This window comes from Agelaius phoeniceus, chromosome 1, assembly GCF_051311805.1.
Source record: "Agelaius phoeniceus isolate bAgePho1 chromosome 1, bAgePho1.hap1, whole genome shotgun sequence".
NCBI classification, from domain to species: Eukaryota; Metazoa; Chordata; class Aves; order Passeriformes; family Icteridae; genus Agelaius; species Agelaius phoeniceus.
Genome location: NC_135265.1, coordinates 79,486,463 through 79,506,498, shown reverse-complemented (window position 1 = coordinate 79,506,498; position 20,036 = coordinate 79,486,463). Strand labels below are relative to the sequence as shown.

General features: G+C 42.8%; 1 long non-coding RNA gene across 1 annotated transcript; it reads right to left on the bottom strand.

Annotated features, from left to right (window-relative positions):
- Positions 1-5,190: 5,190 nt before the first annotated feature.
- On the bottom strand, positions 5,191-19,958 carry LOC143694630 (uncharacterized). Its single transcript, XR_013183216.1, has 4 exons — positions 12,228-19,958; positions 10,550-10,575; positions 7,779-7,855; positions 5,191-6,608 (listed from the first exon to the last, which is right to left on the bottom strand). It is a non-coding gene; the product is annotated as an uncharacterized LOC143694630 (long non-coding RNA).
- Positions 19,959-20,036: the final 78 nt, after the last annotated feature.

Here is a 20,036-nt window from a genome sequence, read left to right as displayed (position 1 = left end):
TCTGCCCTTTAGCTGCTGAAGAAGCAGCCCCTGATGTTGGGCCCGAGGGCTGCAGGAAGCAACAGGGAACCAGCCACACTTGAAGGTTACAGCCAGGCTCCCCCCAGCCCCATGCAGGGGATGTTGTGCAGCCCAATGGGCCTTGCCATGGCTGCTGGGAGTGATGGGTGTCAGGGAACACCTGCAGGGCTTGTCCCAGAGCCTGCAGAGCCTGCTGTGGGACAGCCCGACCTCATCCCATAGCTGGGGACACCCACACGGCAAACTGCGGGAGGTCTGTGCGTCCCCTCCTTCCTTTCTTTCCTCTTCTGCACATCCCAGGTGAGTGGCAGCCAGAGGGAGGGAGGGATGAAAACCTGAAGCCCAGCTGAGTTCTTGAAGTGGGGACTCCAGAGCAGGTTCCAGCAGCTGTATAACATCTGTTTGCAGCTCACTCAGACATAAGCTTACCTTTAAGGGGTTGCAAGTGTTATCCTGGATTTCTATTCCTGCATGATGTTTTACAAGGTAATGGCAATTTACACTGCTGCCTGTTTTTCAGTACTAAAGAATTTGCTATTAAATAGTTTCTTTGTTCTGTCTACTGTTTGTTCCCTAGATATTTTTGCTTTGTTGGTTTTTTCCTACCTCATTTTCCCTGCTTCTCTGGTGGCTTTTACACCCTACCTGCTTCATTTTGATTTAAAATTTTCTCTCCACCTAGGAGATGCCCTGAAGATCTCCCAGAAAACCCTCCTTTTTTCTTGTCTTTTTTTCTTTTTCTTTTCATTTTTTTTAATTTTTGACTCAAAAGGCCTAACTAGGAAGATTTTACTATAAAGCATTAATTGCATATGTAAAAGAGGACCTTGCTTTCCGTGATTTCAGACTACTAAATGCTGAAAGCTATCCCCCAAATATTATCTCCCAATTTTTTTTTTTTCTGGTAGCTAAAACAGTTGATAGATCCTTTGCAAGTAAAGGCTGGTTTGTGTGGAGAAACATGGCAGCTGATGACAGCATAAACTTAATTTACTTTTGTGCATGAATGTTTTACTGCAGAAGAGTCATCCTGGATCATTACCCAAGTTGAACGATTCATGTGAAAATGATAAATGTTTCTGCTGACCTGCAGTGTTTGGGATACTCGTTGAAGGCAGTATCACCTCTCATTGCTAGCAACACTGCCTATTAAAATAAGAGGTTAGGAATGCCTTTTCCATCTTCATACCATGCTGAAAGATTATCCTGAAGTATTTTGTAAGAATAAGGTGTTAATGGTTTATTCTGCAGAGCAAATTTCCCATCTTTCCTTCATCCTTTCTAATAAGATTAAATTCTCCTAATGAACAATATGATTAAATTTATATTTCATTTAAGTAGTAGATATTGCCCTAAGTAAAGCCACATATTGCACATATTGTCACAGCAGTGTTAGGGTAAAAGCTATGGTGGGTATAAGGGTCCATTCTCATAAATCACTAGGAAAAAATATCAGCTATGAAAAGATTCTTTATATTTAAAATATTGAATTATACAAGTGCCAAATAGCAGATGTAATAGATGTAAGAAGTGTTCTGGTTGCATGGTGTCTAAGTGTTCACAGCAATTTTGACAATTAGATTCTTCCTAGTTCTTTTATCTTGCAAAATTGGTCTGAGGACCTTCTGCCAGCTGTGTCTTGCTGAGAAAAGCAGTGCCTTTGAGGGCAAGGAAGACTTCTTTCAAAGACCTGCTGTCTGGAGAGAGTGGTCCTTGGGCAGATCCTTGCAGTCTGAACAACTTCCCTCTGCTGCAGAGGGCATACAGTGGTTTGCTGGAATTCTTTGGCTTTTCAAGGAAAGGAGTACCTGGGTTTTGTCAGATTCACTCAAGACAAGCTTTGGGTGCGAATCTGAGAGGCTCAGTTCCAATTGATGAAGTTTGTAGTTCTATAACATGAATAATTAAACATTTTAAAAGCATCATACAAAGTTTTACAGCTGTGGGGGCTCATTGCTCACCCAGTGTGAAAGCAGTGCATTCAGTACATGCATTTAACTTCATCATGTTCTCTGAGTAGTGACATTACCTAATGGCACTGCTCTGGATTTCCCTGGAATGTTCTTGTGTTCCCTCATAGCCTGACGAGATTCAGAATACTGAGGACTCTCTCGAACTGAGACATGTAGTTACTTCTTGGCCTACTATTATTGATAACATCTGTCTCTGTACTATAATCTAGTTCACTGCTGCACTGGCAGCCAAGAAATGTGGTGTTTTGGGATCAAAAATATTGCTGGGTTTGTTCTTGAAAAAAATTTTTTTCAGATGAAACTATTTAATTCCCTGTGAATTGTGAAATTAGATCAGTGTCACTGACACAGAACCAAAATATTTCCGAAATTATTTTAAAACTTTTTTTAAATGCTGAAGCTTTTATTTTGGCTTGGATAAAACCTGTATTATGTTCCCTTCCTTCCAAGTCTGACCTGTCTCCTGACCAGCCTGACCAACTTCCCTCCAAAAAATGTCTCCATTCACTCTTTGAACAAAACCACTTAAAAACAATTCAGTCAAATGATATCAGCTTCCAAATAAAACATTTGGAGTTCATCAGCATGAATCACTTTACTGGGTTTAGTGTGATTCATTTGGATGTATAGCTCTACTCTGTGAGCACTTTTAAAATTTGTTTTTTCCTAATTGAGGGTAAAACAAATTTTGAAACCTGAAGTATTTTAGGGGAAAATTCATTCAGAGATTTGTGTTGGGTTTTTGCAGGAATTATGGCTTGCTGGGCTCAAGCCCTCAGTTTTCCCTCTTGCATGAATGGCATACACACAGCACTCCTCTCACCTGGGCAAGTACAGAGTTGTCCATAAATGAGTCTTGCAGGATGGTTAGGGACTAATTACAAGCAACAATAGGAAAAGAGATCAAACGGCCGTCAGATTTTACAATTCCTGCAGAATGGAACTTTTTTCCTGGGGGAAAAAAACAACCAAACAAAAATCCCCAACAAACAGAGTTACTTGACAACTCTGCTTTCATAATTCTTTTCAATTCCCCTGTGATCCTGATCCCCTGATAGGCTGGTACTGAGCTGCCCTCTCTACAGTTCCCCACCATCCTGGCTTCTCCTGGAACTGGCTAATAAAACCAGCTCATTTGATGCAAATATCCCGGAGTGAACATAAAATCTCGGTCTGATGGAACCGAGAGAAGGAGCAGCTGAAACCCGCCTGTGCTGCAGCCCGGAATTCCCCGGGCTGGGGCTCAGCCAAGGAGCGGCTGCTCGCCGGGGCAAGGGCTCCATCTGCGGGAAAGGACCCGCATCCATCCCTGCCGGGGCATCTTCCCTTCGGGAACAAAGAGGAAAGCCCGCAGGGCTTCTCCTCTCCAAATGCACTGTGAATTACTATTGGGCTAAGAGGCATTGCCTACAAATCCCACCCAGGAAAACTAACTCTGAGTGCACGTTCCAGTAGTGAGCAGAGCCAGCCTGACTGCAGCAGTGATGCTGCTGGGGTAAGGATTTTCTTTTTTGGGATGTTAAGTAACTACATTTTTAGGGCTTGCCTGGAACCAGTTCTTATGCAGGTTATTTCACGTGTGAAATGCTCAGAATGATTCTGTTCTTCTTCCTTTCCAACTTCATTCCCACTTTTCTTTTTTTTTTTTTTTTAAGTTTGCCCTTGCCAGATATGCAAAGCACAGGCATTTGGTGTCATACCTGTGAGAAGGATCTTGCTTTCTGTACATGACCCCTGCCATGGCTGAATCTGTTCCAGCAGCACTCAGCAAAGGTGGCAGCTGGCATTCCTAGATAGTTTTACAATGGGAGAGCAGCTGAATATTGATGCTCCTGGAAATGCCTAGCAGAATGAACATTTTCTCACAGCAGTTCTTCATAACAATTCAGCTGTCAGTTCCCTGTTACTGTTTGTTTGGGTTTTTTTTTACTACCTCATGCAATTTTTCTGTGAGTTGTCATCTTCTGAGTTAACACATGGCTAAGTGCAAACACTCTGTTCAGAAAAGGAGAAATGTAGCTCACTGGTAGCTGGGGTATCTTCTGCCATTGTGAAAACAATGTTGTTTTATTTCTGGGGAAAGAGACTTCCGTTCCATAGCTGTTACCTGCTATTTCTCTCATCAGCTAATGAACATACCATCCATTACCATTATTGTTGCATGGTCTTAATGGAATTTATTTTTTCTGTAGAAGATCCAAGCTCAGTTCCTTATTGATAAAAGAGAGAACATTTTGTTCAAGGTCCCCACACATGTCCTGCATTTTGCAGTCTAGGCTTTACAGGCTTGTGAAAATGATTCCTTTGGGCCTTAGAGGCTATGAATCCAGTGATTCTTCACGCAGAAATCCTCCTATAGCTTGGCAAGTGGTTTAGTAGGAGCCCAAGGTCCAATGGCTCTGGGTGAAACATGAAACCGTCCTGTAATTTGCTCTGTCTCAGTCTGTGTAACATTTTTGTCAGAAAAACAGCAAACCTGTCATGCTGGAGTCCACACAGCCACAGGCAGCAAACTCCAGAGGTAGCACAACTGTTTGCACATGCAGTGTCCAGTTTTCAAACCACATCCTCTCCTAGCCAGTGCTGTGCCAGCCCTCAACACTCAGGCAGACCCCCTGCCCCTTTTCTAGAAAGCCATGCTGCTCCTCCTACTCATCCTGTGCTTGGGGCAGAGCTCCACATGTACAAGGAGGGACCAAGGCAGGTTTGCTCTGGGGGTTGTGTGAAGGGCTGCTGCACATCTTGAGTTTCCACCCAGATATTCCTCTGAGCCCATTTTGTGACTTACTCAGGAAATGGATGCTGAAGAGAGGATTTCCAGGCCTTTGTTTCAACAGGTTTTTTATTCCTTAAAGTAGATACTGTATTTCTACCAAAAATAAAAATGGAATCCTGGTAAGCAAACTTGGTCAATGTAAAAATGTGGTAGCTTTTTACCTGAAGTATTAGCAAGAATCTCTTGTGCCTTGAGAGCAATCCTTTTTAACTCCATGGATTATTGCATCTGACCAAAAGGTGTCTCCTAATTATTAACCACATGTAATTCACTCTGACTGTAATAGGAGAAGGTCTTCCCTTGCTAGAGCAGGTCAGTTTCTCAATGTGTATTCTGAATTATGTGTATTATGTTATTATCATGTGTACTGTGTATTCTTTTCTGGTGTAAGTTTTCTTATGAGACCCATCACAGAGAAGGTAGGAAATCCTTTTGCTGCTGTCCCTCTGCAGAGATAACTGCTGGCTTCCCTTGCAAAACCTCAAGGCTATCGCCATCAGCAGCGTCACTGCACCATTTCCCCCTCAGCCTTACTGAGGTAAACATTTCCATAATAGGTCTCCCAAAAGCTCTCTAGGGAAGAAAAGTATGTATTGTAACGTGGGAAGGTTTCCTCTGCTTGCTTTCAGCACTGTTGAGGGGCATGTCCTTGCTGTGCTCTGATTAATTACCCTGCTTTTATCGTGATTAGCACATTTAGCATTAGGCTGGCCAGCTGTCAAGCCAAGCTCAGTCACAGCAGAAAAGCACTCACTGCCTTTGTGATTTTTCATCTCTAACTGCTCATCCCAAGAAGATGCAAGGCCCAAATCTTCCAGCCCTGCTTATTCAGGGCACAAAATATCTCATCCCCGTGCGACTAATGGTACTGGCTTAATTAACCTAATGTGAAGGAGGCATTGCACAACATCATAATTCAATTTCTTTTATTTTTTAAAGAACAAACTGCATGCAATTTAGGCAGTGGGCTTTCTTATGCATCCAAATTCATTTATGCGCAGCTCTATAGGAGAAAATACCTATTGGACAAATTGGATATCACTTTGCCTACTTCTGAAATGCAACAGAAACTGGGAATGCAGGGGAGAGGGGAGCTGTCTTTGCATCATTATTTATTGCTTCATTCTTACAGTGGAGAGAGCAGACACTGCTGCCATCCAGAAGCATCACCTGGGAAAAAAAATTAGATTTATCCTTCTCTCCTCTTTATTATGGGAATTAATTCTCTGTTTTAACTGAGACCATCCTGCTCTGATTTGACAGAGTCTAAATCTACATTTGGTTCCAGCCCTTGTATTATGCAGTAGCTTGGCACACACATGCTTTCCTTTACTTTGTGAACCACCTCAGCTGGTGCTGCTTCTCTATGCTGCTTCTATGGTTTTTGTCGCTGCCAATAATGAGAGAATTCTTATTTTCAGACAAAATGGCTGTGGCATATGTCTCAGTACTGTGGTTTATTGAGATTAGTTTATTTTTCAGATTTCAGGAATAAACAGATGTGGGCATGTACACTGGGAGTCCAGTCCAGATTTCATGAGGAACCCCTTAATCATCAGGTAACTTGATCTGCTTGCAGACTGCAAAGCTTGAGCTTTGATTCAGAAACAATATTACTGAATGGAGCTCCTTTGGGCTCTCATCATTCTCCTGTCATCTGCAGCAAAACTCCTCTCTGCACCACCTGGAGCTCGCAGGTCTGTTTGAAACAATTTATGGTGACAGGGAAGGAAGGCCACAGCACATGTCTTATCCCATTGTCATCCATTGCTGCCTGATAGTTTGTCTCTTCCTCTACTGAAATGTGAGCTCCATCAGGATGAATCGGTCTCTGACCACTGTGCATGAAAAAAGAATAGAATTTCAGTACCAGAACATCAATTACAATCTATGTCTAATAATGTTGACTTCTACAGATTGAATGTAGGTAAGTTCAAACAACCTGAAAAGCATAGCATAGTTGATGTAGCCCAAGTATTTCACTGTCCCAAAGTAGCTGGTATATGGGTGGTTGGATTTTTTGCAGCTGTTAAATGCTTGGTAAATGTTGTTAAGATCCAAGTTCATTGCAGCAAGGTCAACTGATGCTCTCTCTCTGACATTTACATGGGTTTTTTTCTAAGCCTCACAGGAGCCTCATCTGGGTTAAATAAGCCAGAGTGTGTGCTGTCACTAGTGAAATTCAATTTTTCCCTTTTTGGTACATGCCACCATTTAGGTTTTTCAATCTTCTAACTTCCTTCAAAACAACAGCCTGCTGGTGGATCTGCAGTATGTACATAGGGAAATTTTCACTACATGCTTTTGTTCTTCTTTTCTCATGATCAGGGTCTGGCTCTGAGCTCAGGGTCCTAGGGGTGCGTTTCTGTATTTCTTTTTCAGCTACCATCAAGGCTGACTTATCTAACTTGCAGATGGGACCAAGGAAAGCTGTAAGTGTCAATGGATTTCCCAGGAAAACCATGGATGCCCTATCCCCGGGAGCGTTCAAGGCCAGGTTGGATGGGGCTCTGAGCAACCTAGTGAAAGGTGTCCCTGTCCATGGCAGTGGGATTAGAACTAGATGACCTTTAAGGTCCCTTCCAGCCCTGTATTCTATATATTAGCCCCTTCCTAAGCTAGTCTATAATTTTTTTTTTAAATATGAGTGGAAAAATATGTTATTATGGCATGCTTTTGCTGTGTGTACTGTAGCAGTCTCAGTGTTCTGGGTTAAATAGCATTATTGATTGCTTTTGTATAACAGCAGCATCTCTGGCTTTAACTTTGCAGAGGAAACTTCTCCATCATTGCTGATGCTGAGACACTAGGTACAACATTAGTCCAAGACTTATAGCCCAGAGCAAGTGTGACTTCAGAGAAACCAAAGCAGAGGAAGAAAGGTTGCATAGAGGAGACAAAGTGCTAATGTTTCTATGATTAATAATTACCTACTGCCTATTCCACTTTACCAAATGCTACTGAAAATAATGATGTACCTTCAGCATAATGAATTTCCCCCAGCTCACCTGAAAATCTCTTTATCTGGGTATTTTGGCTGTCTTCCACTTTGGCTGAGTAGAACTGTTCTGTCATTGTGAAACCACTTGAGAATTGGAATTGAACAAGACAAAAGGAAAAAGCAAAAATCAAAAAGAGCAAATGGCAGCTCAGTTTGAAAAACACTTCATGTAAGCAGAGAGGCCCAAGCTAGCCAAAGCTAAAGTGTTACAGGGTCTAAAGTTTCTTTGTAAGATCTGGATGATCACTTGTTCAGAAATATGCCTTACTCTTACAAAGAAAGGCTCTATAAAAATATTTGGGGTTTTCTCCTTACTAAATCAATCCCCAAAATCTCAATCACTATTTTCTTTTTAAATTCCCTCTCAATCAAAATGATGGCAGTTGAATGTGTGCATTAGAACCAGAGCTTCAAAAGATGCATGTGTTACTGTAAATATTTCCCTTGAAACTATAAATCTGTATTACTGAAAATCTGTATTACTGAATCTGCATATATTTTACTACACTATATCTTTATCTATCAAATTAGTTTATTCAAGCCAGCATAAAATTCTGGATTCATATTTAGTACAGGTTTAGTATTATCCAGATGGTTTTGAGTGAGGATGCTGCCATATTACATTAGATTGTGTTCCTTTTAGGTAGGTTTTAAAAGGCCCTGCTGAAGAGCAGAGGCTCCTTGTGATATGCTCTGTATGCAGAAAGAGACAGCTGTATATAAAAATAAAAAGATCTAAGAATCTAAAGTCTAATCTAACTACATAAAGGGTGAGGGGCATCCAGGCACAGAGGAGCAAAGTGAGTGAAAAGTCCTCACTAGAGCCAGGGTGAAAGCCTAAGTTCCTGTCTCTGTCCCTTTCCATCAATAAGTTTGGTTTTTTTCTGCACTACCTTGGCCACTTACCAACTCAACTGAAGAGCCTTTGGCCTTTATCTGTGATTTCTTCAGCCAGCTGATTCACACTGTCTACTTGCTGGCTGCGCAAGGAGGGGTTGAGGGAATATTTGGGCATCCTTAGGTGTCACTAATGGGGTCAGAAAGCTGTCTGCCCACTGCCAGGAGCACAGGATGTCCTTCCTTGTAGAGCAGGCCTGTCCCTGGCTGGTGGCAGGGGCTCAGTCAGATCCAGCAGCACACAGAGGACAGGACTGGGCTCTGCATGCAGTGCCTCTCCTGAGGGCAGGGAGGGCTGGCTTTGAGCTCACAGAGAGCAGCAGTGAGAGGATGCAGCCCTGCAGCCATCACAGCTCCCACTGCTGCTGTGGCTGAGGGACAGCACAAAGCAAGGGGCCTGGGCAAAGGAGAGTACAGCTCCTATCTCCAGCAAATCTGGTCACAGGTAACTTCCCTTTTCCCTTCTAGTGGGGCCACTACCTTTGTCCATGCCTGGGGCAAGATGAGCAAGGTGTGCTGATGAGAAGGTAAAGGCAGAACAGAGAGATGTGGTCAAAGAATGAGGCCAGTCAGCTGAACTGTGCAGTGAGTGGTTGTGTTTTCAGTGACAGGAAGGGACAGCTGCTGGCCTCTGATGGTTTTTGTAGAGCATGACGTGTCTCAGCTCTTGAGGTTGCTGTGCCATGAGCTGAGTCATGTCAGCTGGGGAAGCAGGCAAATGGTGACACACAGCTCCCTAACCACAGCATTTAACACATCCAGGGGTGCTTGGGAAGGGACTGACCCCTACCATTTCCACAGACAGGGTGACAGAGCAGAGCTGAATCCTAGTTTGGCCTAAATGGTGAGTTTAGGGCTGTCCTGTCATGTGGAGAATACACCTTTCAGTGTCTGAGGCATGAGGTGTCCAGGGCTTTGCTTGAATGAAAGGTTAGAAACTGTTGAAGAAAGCATGAGAATTTGGGAAGAGAACAGGAAAACTAATTTATCCTTATGATTGACTAGAAATGGTGGATAGGTCATTAGGGGCTGTTACTTACAGAGGCAGTGTTTGCATTTTTTAAGGAGTGTTTTAATTTATAAACAAAATGAAGTACCTTTTTTCAGCTGGAGTAAATGGGGGGTTTATTAAATATGTAATACCCAAATTAATATCCTATGAAGGTGATAAGCACTTGATGTGAGGATAAGTATTGAACAGGCCTCTCTTATACTCTTGTTTCATGGACAAATGCCAAGCTGTCATCAGTGGCCAAGGGGGATGTGGATAAATTACCTTAATGTCTGGGAGTGAGTAATAGCCCAGATGTGTTCAGTGGTAACAAATGTCCCACCCCAGTGTGCACTGAATGTAGCTTGAGATGTATTGCTAATGTCAGCCCATGTACTGAAGACCTTCCATTTCAAAGTGTAAAAGCTCATTGAAGTTCACGAATACAAGCTGAATCTGCCTGGGACAAGAGATAGCAAAGTCTAACAAATCACACAACCCAGCTGGAGCCAGTCTGTGCCTGGATGATAGATGTCTTTGTCCAGTAGATCAGGGGCACAAAACATATTATACTACAATTATTTGTGCCTTTTCTGGATTTAATTGCCTTCTTTATTAGAGACATGGAAGAGTTTTATTCAGGGATGCTTCTGGACAGGAGAAATGCAGCTGGCACTGAGTTTCTGTCCCTGAACCAGACTCAAGCTACTATTTGTTTTGACCAGTTGCATTAGAAAAACAAATCCAAGTGTGTCTGTGCATCTACACGGAGGAGTTTGTATGTTTGTGCCCGATGGTAAAGCTGTCTTTCTTGCTCGGGTTCCTGTGTGGTGTCTGGGCTTTTATATGCTGTATTACTATAGATAATAACAACCAAAAGGGCTACATACCTGTTTTCCATTGCAACCAAATTGTTCTAAAATATATCTATATATATATATACACATATACATATTTGTAAACACTGAGGAGCACTCAGTGTCATATCACACTAATCTGTCCCAAGGGATCCATTAATGAGAACTTGAGTTACTCTCACCTTCTGGTGGCAGGTCGTAACAGGGGAGAAGTACTCTTTCCTCAAGAGCTAGTGCTGATCAGGCCTGAGAAACAGGACCTTTGGATAAATTATTCAACATAATTTTTGCTTTCAAAAGTTTGGCTGTTCCTTTTCCAGTTTCATGTGTAAGACAAAGCAAGGTTTGGGGCTAGGAAGGAGCAGTGGACTCTGAAGAAAACCTTTTGGGTCACTATGCCACCATTGTCCAAGTCCCTTTCATTCACCTTAACTTTTCCTCCTCTGGTGACCTTGGTGCCATTTCTGGTCTCTGCCCATGACTGATTCCAGATTCTGGCATTTGGACAGACTTGCAAGCGTGGATCTAGGTTAGTGTAGTTTGCTCGGTCTGGTGTTAAAACAAGCTCTGTGGTTGGCTCCAGCCAGCTGCTTCCTGCTGAAAATGTCATTTTATGAGGCTTGAGAGGTCTTCTGTTGTTCAGAGGACAGGCCCTCAAGCCCACTGCTTCTAAAGAAAGGGAGCAAATAGTGACATGTCAGGGTCAGATTAGCTGGAGTTTGTACATGAGGAGGCTCCAGAGGAAAGGACAGCTTTGGTCTGTCAGGAGGGAACTCATTAAGCAGGAGGATGTTCATGGGTTTCTGCAAACCTGCAGGAGAGCTGACTGGCCACAGCAGGAGGAAATTATGCTAATGATTCCTTTTTTCCTGTTATCTGCAGGTGATCTTTGAAAGGTGTTATGCTTCCCAAGGGCCTGTTTCCTAGTGTTTCCTTTTATTTTTTTGCCAAGTGACTGCTTTTAATGTATGCATCACCTTTAACACAGACTGTGGTTGCACTCTACAGTGTGTTATAAATATCTCTCCTTAAATCTAGGGAGAATGTTATTACCCACCTGACAAATTTCTGAATGTGTAAAAAACCAAAACTTCTTTTCTAATTTTGAAACATAAAATCCAAACATTACTGGTTTTTAAGTGTACTTTTGGTGTCCTCTTTAAGGTAGTCAATTCAGTCCTGAACACTATCTCCCCTTATACAAGGGGTATTTCTAGGAATTGATAACTTCACTAGGGTTTTTTTGAAAGTGTTGTGAGGCTTATTAATTTTTTTTTTTTACTTAGGGCAAACAAGAAAGATTTAATGTTTTTAAAAGTGTCTTCATTTCTTTTCACAAAACCTGCTAAAATGTCATATTTTTCAATCATTAGAAAATGTTCATATTCCTTGGTACATAATTTACAGATTTGCAGATCTGACAGATAATAAATTATTTCAAAATTCAATACACTAGAAATCTTCAGTTCTTTTGAAAACACTGGTAAAGTTTTCAAAGGGAGAACTATGCCTGCAGTATGGTAGCATCCACTTGTATTGTCCTGTACTCTGCTGTACACAGACTGGAGTTAGATTTCTGTACTGGTAATCATTCCATTGGTGTGTTGTTTACAGAATAGAAATGCAAAAAATTAAGACATTCTGTAGTTAAAAAGCACCCAAATATTATGAAGCAACTAGTATGAAAAGTCAACAACAAAATCAAACATACCCTTTCCTCAAAGTTTCTGTTGCAGTGGAGTCCAAGTTGCAAATTAATTCCTGAGGAGCCACCAGCAGTTTGCTTTGCATTCATGAGGGGTTCCATGGTACCTTATGAATGGAGTAAAAAAATTCCTGTCAAACCACTGTGGCTTTGTCTGGAGTATAATCAAACTGGCAGAGCTCAGTAAATGGCCTGCCTATATCTTTGCAGTGCTGCTTGAATTACTGAATTTGATTTACACACCAGAGCAGGTTAATACTGATGATGCCCAACTGCAAGAGTAGAATAGGTGGAAAGTTTTGCTTTAAATATTACATTATATGTTTCGACAATGAATTGAATTTTAAATACAAATCTAAATGAAAGATATGAGGATCTGTTTTGCTGTCTATTTGAGAAGCTATTTTGCAGAGCTCCCATCATATTAACTTTCTGTTGTCAAGAAACTCTTTATGAAGCATATTTTTTTTTGGTTTCTATCAGTTTTCTTATTGATATTCAAAAGAATTACTGAGTCTTTCCAGTCTAGGGAGTGGTGCTCAGTTTGACTCCCAAAATTATACGCCTCTAATAGTAATCTATTTGTAATGGGCTGGGTTGTTTGGGTTTTTCTACTTTAAACATTTTTAAACCTTATGTATACAGTAGTGACTGGAAATAGTTTTTCCTTGAGAGCCTTGTTGTGTTTCACCACTACAGTTTTGGGATAGTGATCTTCAGTTTAAGAGCCAACATTTCTATTCTTGAGTGAGAAGAATCTGATTCTTCCTTGCTTTCAAAGTCATATGAATGTGAGGGCTGTTCCCTGCAAAATTCTTGCTATTTCTACTGTGTCCCAAAAGAGAAACTCAAAAGTTGCCCTTATGCTGCCTATAGTTAAGTTGGTTTACTGTCAGTGGTGATTAATGCAAGGAAAATGGGAAAAATGTGACTTCCCAGAGGTGGTGGTGCAAACCTTTAGCTTGTGCAACACCTTGATTCTCTCTCACTGTGGTTTTAGTATCCAAACAGGATGGTGACTGAAATGCAGGTTTGACATGTGGTCTGATTTCCAGTGTTTTTCCTCTGTCTGGAACTGCAGGCAAGACCTCACCCTATATTATATCTGGTCCTAAGGTTTAAGTAAAGGGTGTTTTTTCTGGTGTCCATTAAATGTCTCTCACTTAACTAGATTAGTTAGAAAAAAGGTTAATTGTTTGGACAAAACATTAAATTCTTCAGGAGAGGAGATGTATGCCTTTTGTGTCCATAGAAAGGAGCACAGAGGGGGAAGGTATCATGGATTAGGAATGGTTGTCCCCAGTTCACTGCCCTCACTGGGACTCTCCAAACTGTGCACTGCTCTGGAGAGGAGAATTGGAGGCACAATAGGCAAAGATCATGGGTTGAGATCCCAGCAATTTACTGTTAACAGCAATGAGACAAGAAATGAACAGTAACAGCTACAATATAGACAGAGGGTACAAGAAAAAAAAATATTCACACACAACCCCCTCTCAACAATAGACAACATCAGACATCTCCCTCCACCATGCTTACTTGACCAGGAGGAATCACTCCTTCCCAGAAGAGAGAGGAAGGTGGGGTGGTACAGAATAACCTCCAGGTCCTGGCCATGCCTCTCCCAGTATGCAAAATTAGCCCTGTCCTGGTCAGAACCAGGACAGAAGGGTACTAATCCCAGTCTTCTGCCACCACTCGTAATGACATGTCAATTGCTTTCATAATGTCATCAAAACTCCTCTGATTCAGGCTGGAATTTTTGTCACTGTTTTTCATAGAGGCTCTTCCAGTAATTCAGTGTGGCACACTCAGGAAAGACAAGAAGGACAGTCAGGCAGGGAGGATAAGAAGGAGGGATGCCCAAGGCTTACAGGAGCAGGTGGGATATGTGGAGTTCTCATGTGGGCCAGCCGAGGGTCTGATGAGAACACGTGAGTCAGAACCAAGTGAAGAGAAGGAAGGGCAGCAGCATGAGGGGAACCACCATGGGGTCAGACTGAGGGAGGGGACTTAAACCTTTAGAGGGAGTCTGGGGAAGACAAAGCCTGCTGTTCCTTGGAGCCACGAACCTCCCTGTCACTGCTGGAGGGGCAGCATGTCAGGACACATGCAGGAGTATGTTTCTGGATGGTGTCAGGGACAACTTCTTGATACCGGGCCTGGTTGGGCCATCCCATGGGATCACACTGATGGATCTGCTGTCCCTTTCAAGGAGACACCAGCATGGGATGTGGTGACCCATGACAGCCTTAGCTATGGTGAGTGTGAAAGAGAGGAGATGAAGATCCTGAGGGGAGTGAGGGAGGAGAATGGCAGAGCCCAAATGTGGGGCACCAGGTGAGCATCTTGTCCAGGACATAGGCAGCTGAGATCACACAAGAGGAGCTCTAAGGGTTAAAGAGTTGAGGGGAACTGCCATGACTATATGGACCACATGAAAATGGTTCATCCTAATACCTGGGAAAACAAGCAGGTGTATCAGCAGCCCCTCTTGGCTAAGCCAAGAACTCATGAGAGAATTCTGGAAAATGGCCACAAAAAGGAGGCAGAAACAGGGCCCTACAGAGGAGAGCTTTAGAAGTATCGGCCTTTCAAGGGTGGGGTTAGGAAAGCCAAGCTCAGCTGGAACTGGAAGGTACCTCAAGGGCAAGACAGAGATCTTCATCCTCTGTGTGAGCAGTAGAAGGCCAAACAAGGATCTGTGTGCTCACTGCTCAGTGGAGAGAGTGACTTTGTGGCAGTGCACACAGAGAGGACCAATGTCCCTAATGCCTTCTTTGCCTTTGTCTCCACCAACAAGTTCTTTCATCTTCTAATGCTCTGCAGAGCCCAGTACAGGAAAGACATAAAGCAACTGAACAAATTCAGCAGAAGCTGGATTGCCCTGCATGGGGAGGAATCAGGCCTTATTCAGCCTTGAGGAGGGATGGCTTCAGGGGAGGCCCAACAGCAGCCAGCCAGGACCCAGCAAGGGGTTATCAAGAAAGCAGAGGCACCCACTTCCCCGGGGCTTTATGGGGGAATGAGAGACAGTGGGTGTAAGCTGTAACAGGAGAAAATGTGGGATAGAAGGAAATACTACTCTGGTAACAGTCAACACCTGGAGCTGGTTGCCCATAGAGGCTGTGCAATTTCCATCCTTAAAGATTTTTAAGACCTGATGGCTTAAAGCCCTGAGCAACCTGGTCTGACCTCGAAGCTGACTCTGCAGCTTGGATTAGATGTCCTCCCGTGGGTCCTTCCAGCTTGAATTGTTGCCTGTAATTCATTCCATGAATATTTTAAAACTACCTTGAACTTCTAGCTAAATTGATTTCTGATCTATTTGTGCCCTTGAGTTCTTCTGCTGTCTTAGGCTTGTCCTTTGCCTAAAATAAATTTTATTCTGCAATGTATTAACTGAGAGCAATAACATTTGCTCTCAACTTTTGTTAAGCAGAACAAGCCAGGCTCTTCTAATTCTGTGCACACACCTCCTCCTGTCCCCATAGTGACTGGAATAGAGTCCCTGCTCCTTTCTCATCCTAATATCCTCTCTATGCACCTGTTCTAATTTTAATTCATCCTCTGGCATGTAGGTGATTACAGCAATGCAAGTACTGCACTAATCCAAATACAAGGTCAATGAAAAAATGTTCATATCCTGCACTAGGCACTCTTACTACTGAAAATATTTTGCAAGACAACACAATTCCATTATTTTTTAATAACTGCATCCTGCCTATACTGATCCTGTTGCCGTTTATAATTTTCTGATCCTGTTTTCTACATATGGAAATACATAAATGCAGTCATATGCAAAATTATTGTACCATAGAAATTAATGTTAAGTTTTCCTACCATTAAAAAGGCTTTTGTGATATTTGCCATAAACATTTCTCTTACAAACAATTTTCATTTCTCTTAGTTGGACCATTTTTTCACTCAGAGGTTGTTAAGTGTTCTAGACCTAGGTGTCTCTCAAATATTTGAGCACAGAATCTTGTCCTCTCTTAAATTACATCCATTGATTTTCTTTCTGGTGAGTTTTGTTTTCTGCCAGCACCTTACCCATTTGGATGAGAATAAAAATATTTCTTTACAATAAAATGTTTTCATATAGTTCTTAATTTTGTTTTTAGGATCCTATAAAAGACCACTTAAATATTCTTTAAATCCCAGAGATCACGAGTACCTCAAAGGTGTGAAACATAAGTATATCGATCACAGCATACTTTATTATGCTGGTATTGCAAGTGCTTTTTGAGATACTGTTATCTCAATTTGGTCAAGAGAAGCTGTGGTCCTTCCGGGAAAGCAGCCTTTATTTAAGCAGTAATTAAGAACAAGTATTTCCCAGTGATAAAGCAGGTTTCCCAAGTCATAGTTTCATCTTTTACTTCTCTCCAAATTCCTCCTTTGGGAAATTGTTTAAAGATAACCTAGAAGTGAATTCTCACAGTTTCTCAAGGAGAGTGCCTGTTGTATGCTGGTAATTTGCCATGCAGGAGATAAGTTGGGTTTTTTGAGATAGCATTTTTTTGTTCATGGCTTATGTACTGGTTTTCACATGAATTGGTTAGAGAACAGTAAGACATCTGTAATTTACTAAATATAACTTTGAACTTGTGGAACTGTAACACAGAATGCTGGGCCCTGTGTAGAGTTCATAAGATAAATGTTTATGAGTATACAAGGAGCTTTTAAGCACCAGTGCTTAAATTATTTCTATCTCCCTTCCAAGTGTAGTCACAGAGACCTCCTGTGTCTGGTGGTGGCACGTAAGCCTCTTATGAAAGGAAGGCATGCACTGATTTCAGCACCATCCTGTTGATTCATGAGAGGGAATTTTCCAGCCTCAACACTCCATCTCCTGCACAAAATAAAAATTTTCAGCCACTGAATAAACTTATTTTGAAACAGAAAATTGTTTATCTCTGCACTGGGTCCAGGTGCCCAGGGGGCAGGTGGGGATGGGAGCTGCAGAGGCGACCTTTGGGAGGAGAGGCTGGGATTGCTTCATGCCAAACACAGTCTGTCCCAAGCAGAGATTGTCCTGTGACCCTGGAGATGTCCTGGTGGAGCAGATACTTCCCTGTAAACTCTGGAGAGACCATGGTGCAGCTGACATCCACGCTGCTACAGCCCCTGGCAGACATGTCTCAAAGGAACTGTAGCCCACGGAGAGCCCATGCTGGGGCAGGTTTATACTGAAAGACTGAAATGCTTGGAGAAGCCCAAGGCTGGAGCAGAGAAGTGTGAGGAGGAGAAAGGGGCAGCAGACAGGAACTGTTATAGACTGACTGCAGACCCCCATTCCTCATCCCCCTGTGCTGCCCACTGGGGAGAAGGTAGAAGAGCTGGGAGTGAAGGGTTGAAGCTGCATCTGGGAAGAGGATGGGTAGCTGGTTAGTGCCCTTGTCTTTGTCTTGACCCACAAGATTTTTCATGCTCTATTCCCTGTCTTCTGTTGAGAAGGGTGATAGAGAAGCTGGGTGGGAATCTGACAGCCACAAAAGGTCAACCCAACATTCCTTCCCTGACCCAGTTCCCTTCAACATCTTCATTCATGGCTTGGACACTGTACTCAAAGGAACACTAAATATGCTCACTGATGGCACTAAATTGGGAGGAGATGCTGACCCCCTTGGGGGCAGGGAAACCCTGCAGAGAGACCTCAACAAATTAGAGAGATGGTCAATCATTAACATATGAAGTTCAACCTGATCAAGTGTTGGATTCTGCGCTTTAGATGGGGCAACCCTGGGTGTATGTATAGACCAAAGGAATGAGGTGCTGGAAAGCAGCACTGCAGAAAGGGCCCTGGGTGTCCTGGTCAGTGGCAAGCTGAACATGAGTCAGCATTTCCCTGGCAGCCAGGAGGGCCAACCCTTTCCTGGGGTGCATCAGGCACAGCATCACCAGCTGGGGAAGGGAGGGGATTGTCCTACTCTGCTCTGCACTGGGGCAGCCTCACCTTGAGCACTGTGTGCAATTTTGGGTGCCACAATATAAGAAAGACATTAAACTATTGAAGAGCATCCAAGGGAGGCCCAAAGGAGGGCTACAAGGTTGGTGAAGGATCTGAAGGAAAAGCTGTATGAGGAGCAACAGAGCTCATTTGGTCTGTTCAGCCTGGAGAAGAGACTGGGGGGAGACCTCACTGTTGTCCTCAACATCCTCATGAGGGGAAGCAGACGGGCAGTGTGTTGGTTAAGGTGGTGGTTACTGCAATTGTATTGAATAGGGACAACTGGCATCATGTAAATGCTATGGAATAAGGGGTGGAATGTGTTGTGTTTAGCTGGAGTAGAATTAAATGTTTTCACAGTGACTGGAACAGACTGTTTTGGATTTATGCTGAGCACAGAGTTGGTAGTAGATGTTGATAGAGATGTTTTGGTTATGGCTGAGCAGGGCTCACACAGAGCCAAAGCTACTTCTGATTTCTGTACTGCCCTGCTGGTGAGGAGGGTGAGAGTTATTGGGAGTCTGGGAGGAGACACAGCCAGGACAGGTGACCCAAGCTGCCCAAAGATATATTGCAGACCATGTGACATCATGTGCAATATATAAAGTGCCTATTTTATAGTAGGCACTACTATAGGCGGACAAAAGGGAGGGATGTTTGGAGTGATGACTTTTGTCTTTCCAGTTAACCACTACGCATGATGAGGCCTAGCTCTCCTGGAGATGGCTGAACACCTGCCTGCCCATGAGAAGGGGCGAATGAATTCCCTGTTTAAATTTGTTTGTGTGTGTGGCTTTTGCTTTCCCTTGTAAACTGTCTTTATCTCAACCCGTGAGTTTTCTAGCTTTTATGCTTCTGATTCTCTCCCATGTCCCACCAGTGGGGGACTGAGCGAGTGGCTGCCTGGCTGGGGTGAAACCACAACAGATGGGTACCGCTTCACTCTTGGGACCAGCGACAGGATTCAAGGAATAGCCTGAAGCTGAGTCAGGAGAGGTTTAGACTGAGTGTCGGGAAAAGATTTTTCACCAGAGGTGAACTAAGCAGTGGAACAGGCTCCCTAGGGAAGTGGTCACAGCACCAGCCTGACAGAGTTCAAGAAGTGTTTGGACAACATTCTCAGGCACATGGTGTGACTCTTGGAGTGTCCTGTGTAGGGCCAGGAGTTGGACTTGATGCTCCTGATGGGTCCCTTCCAAATCAGTATATTCTATGATTCTACAAAATGGTTTTGAGTGAGCTAGTGTTCTCAGAGTAATTTCAGCCTTACTTTTCTATTTCAATCTTCAACAGGCTTATTATTAGGTTGAAAATTATTTCCATTTCCATTACTATTTGATTAAATTCTATTAGAATTTTTGCCATGAAACAGAAACAAGAGAAGCAAACTTCACAGCACTGATCTATCATAATATTGGCTCATTTTAAATATGATGATTTGTTCCTTGGCAAAATTAAGGTTCTGTATTATTTATACTCCAGATTCTATCAGGATTTATTATTATTCCAGAAGTTGCAATACACATTTCTTCTTTTTCTTTTTTTTTTTTTTTTAAGGGATGTCAATGACCTATAATTAGAATGGCACTAAAGATTCACACACTGCTAATTCCAGCAGCGCTGCTGAGAAGGTAAGGTCACTTCTGTGCACAGGCACAGCACCAGCCCTCTGCAGATCTTGAGAGGCAGTACAAGACTCTTCCCCTGTCTGTGTCACACTTGTGTCTGATATCTTGCATGTACATCTGGGAGAGCTAAAAGAAAAGACTTCCCATCTTCCTTTAGGTTTTGTAGAACACCCACTGGACTTCCTGCTTAAATGCAAAGGACAATATATCCTTCACTTAATTTCACACACCTGA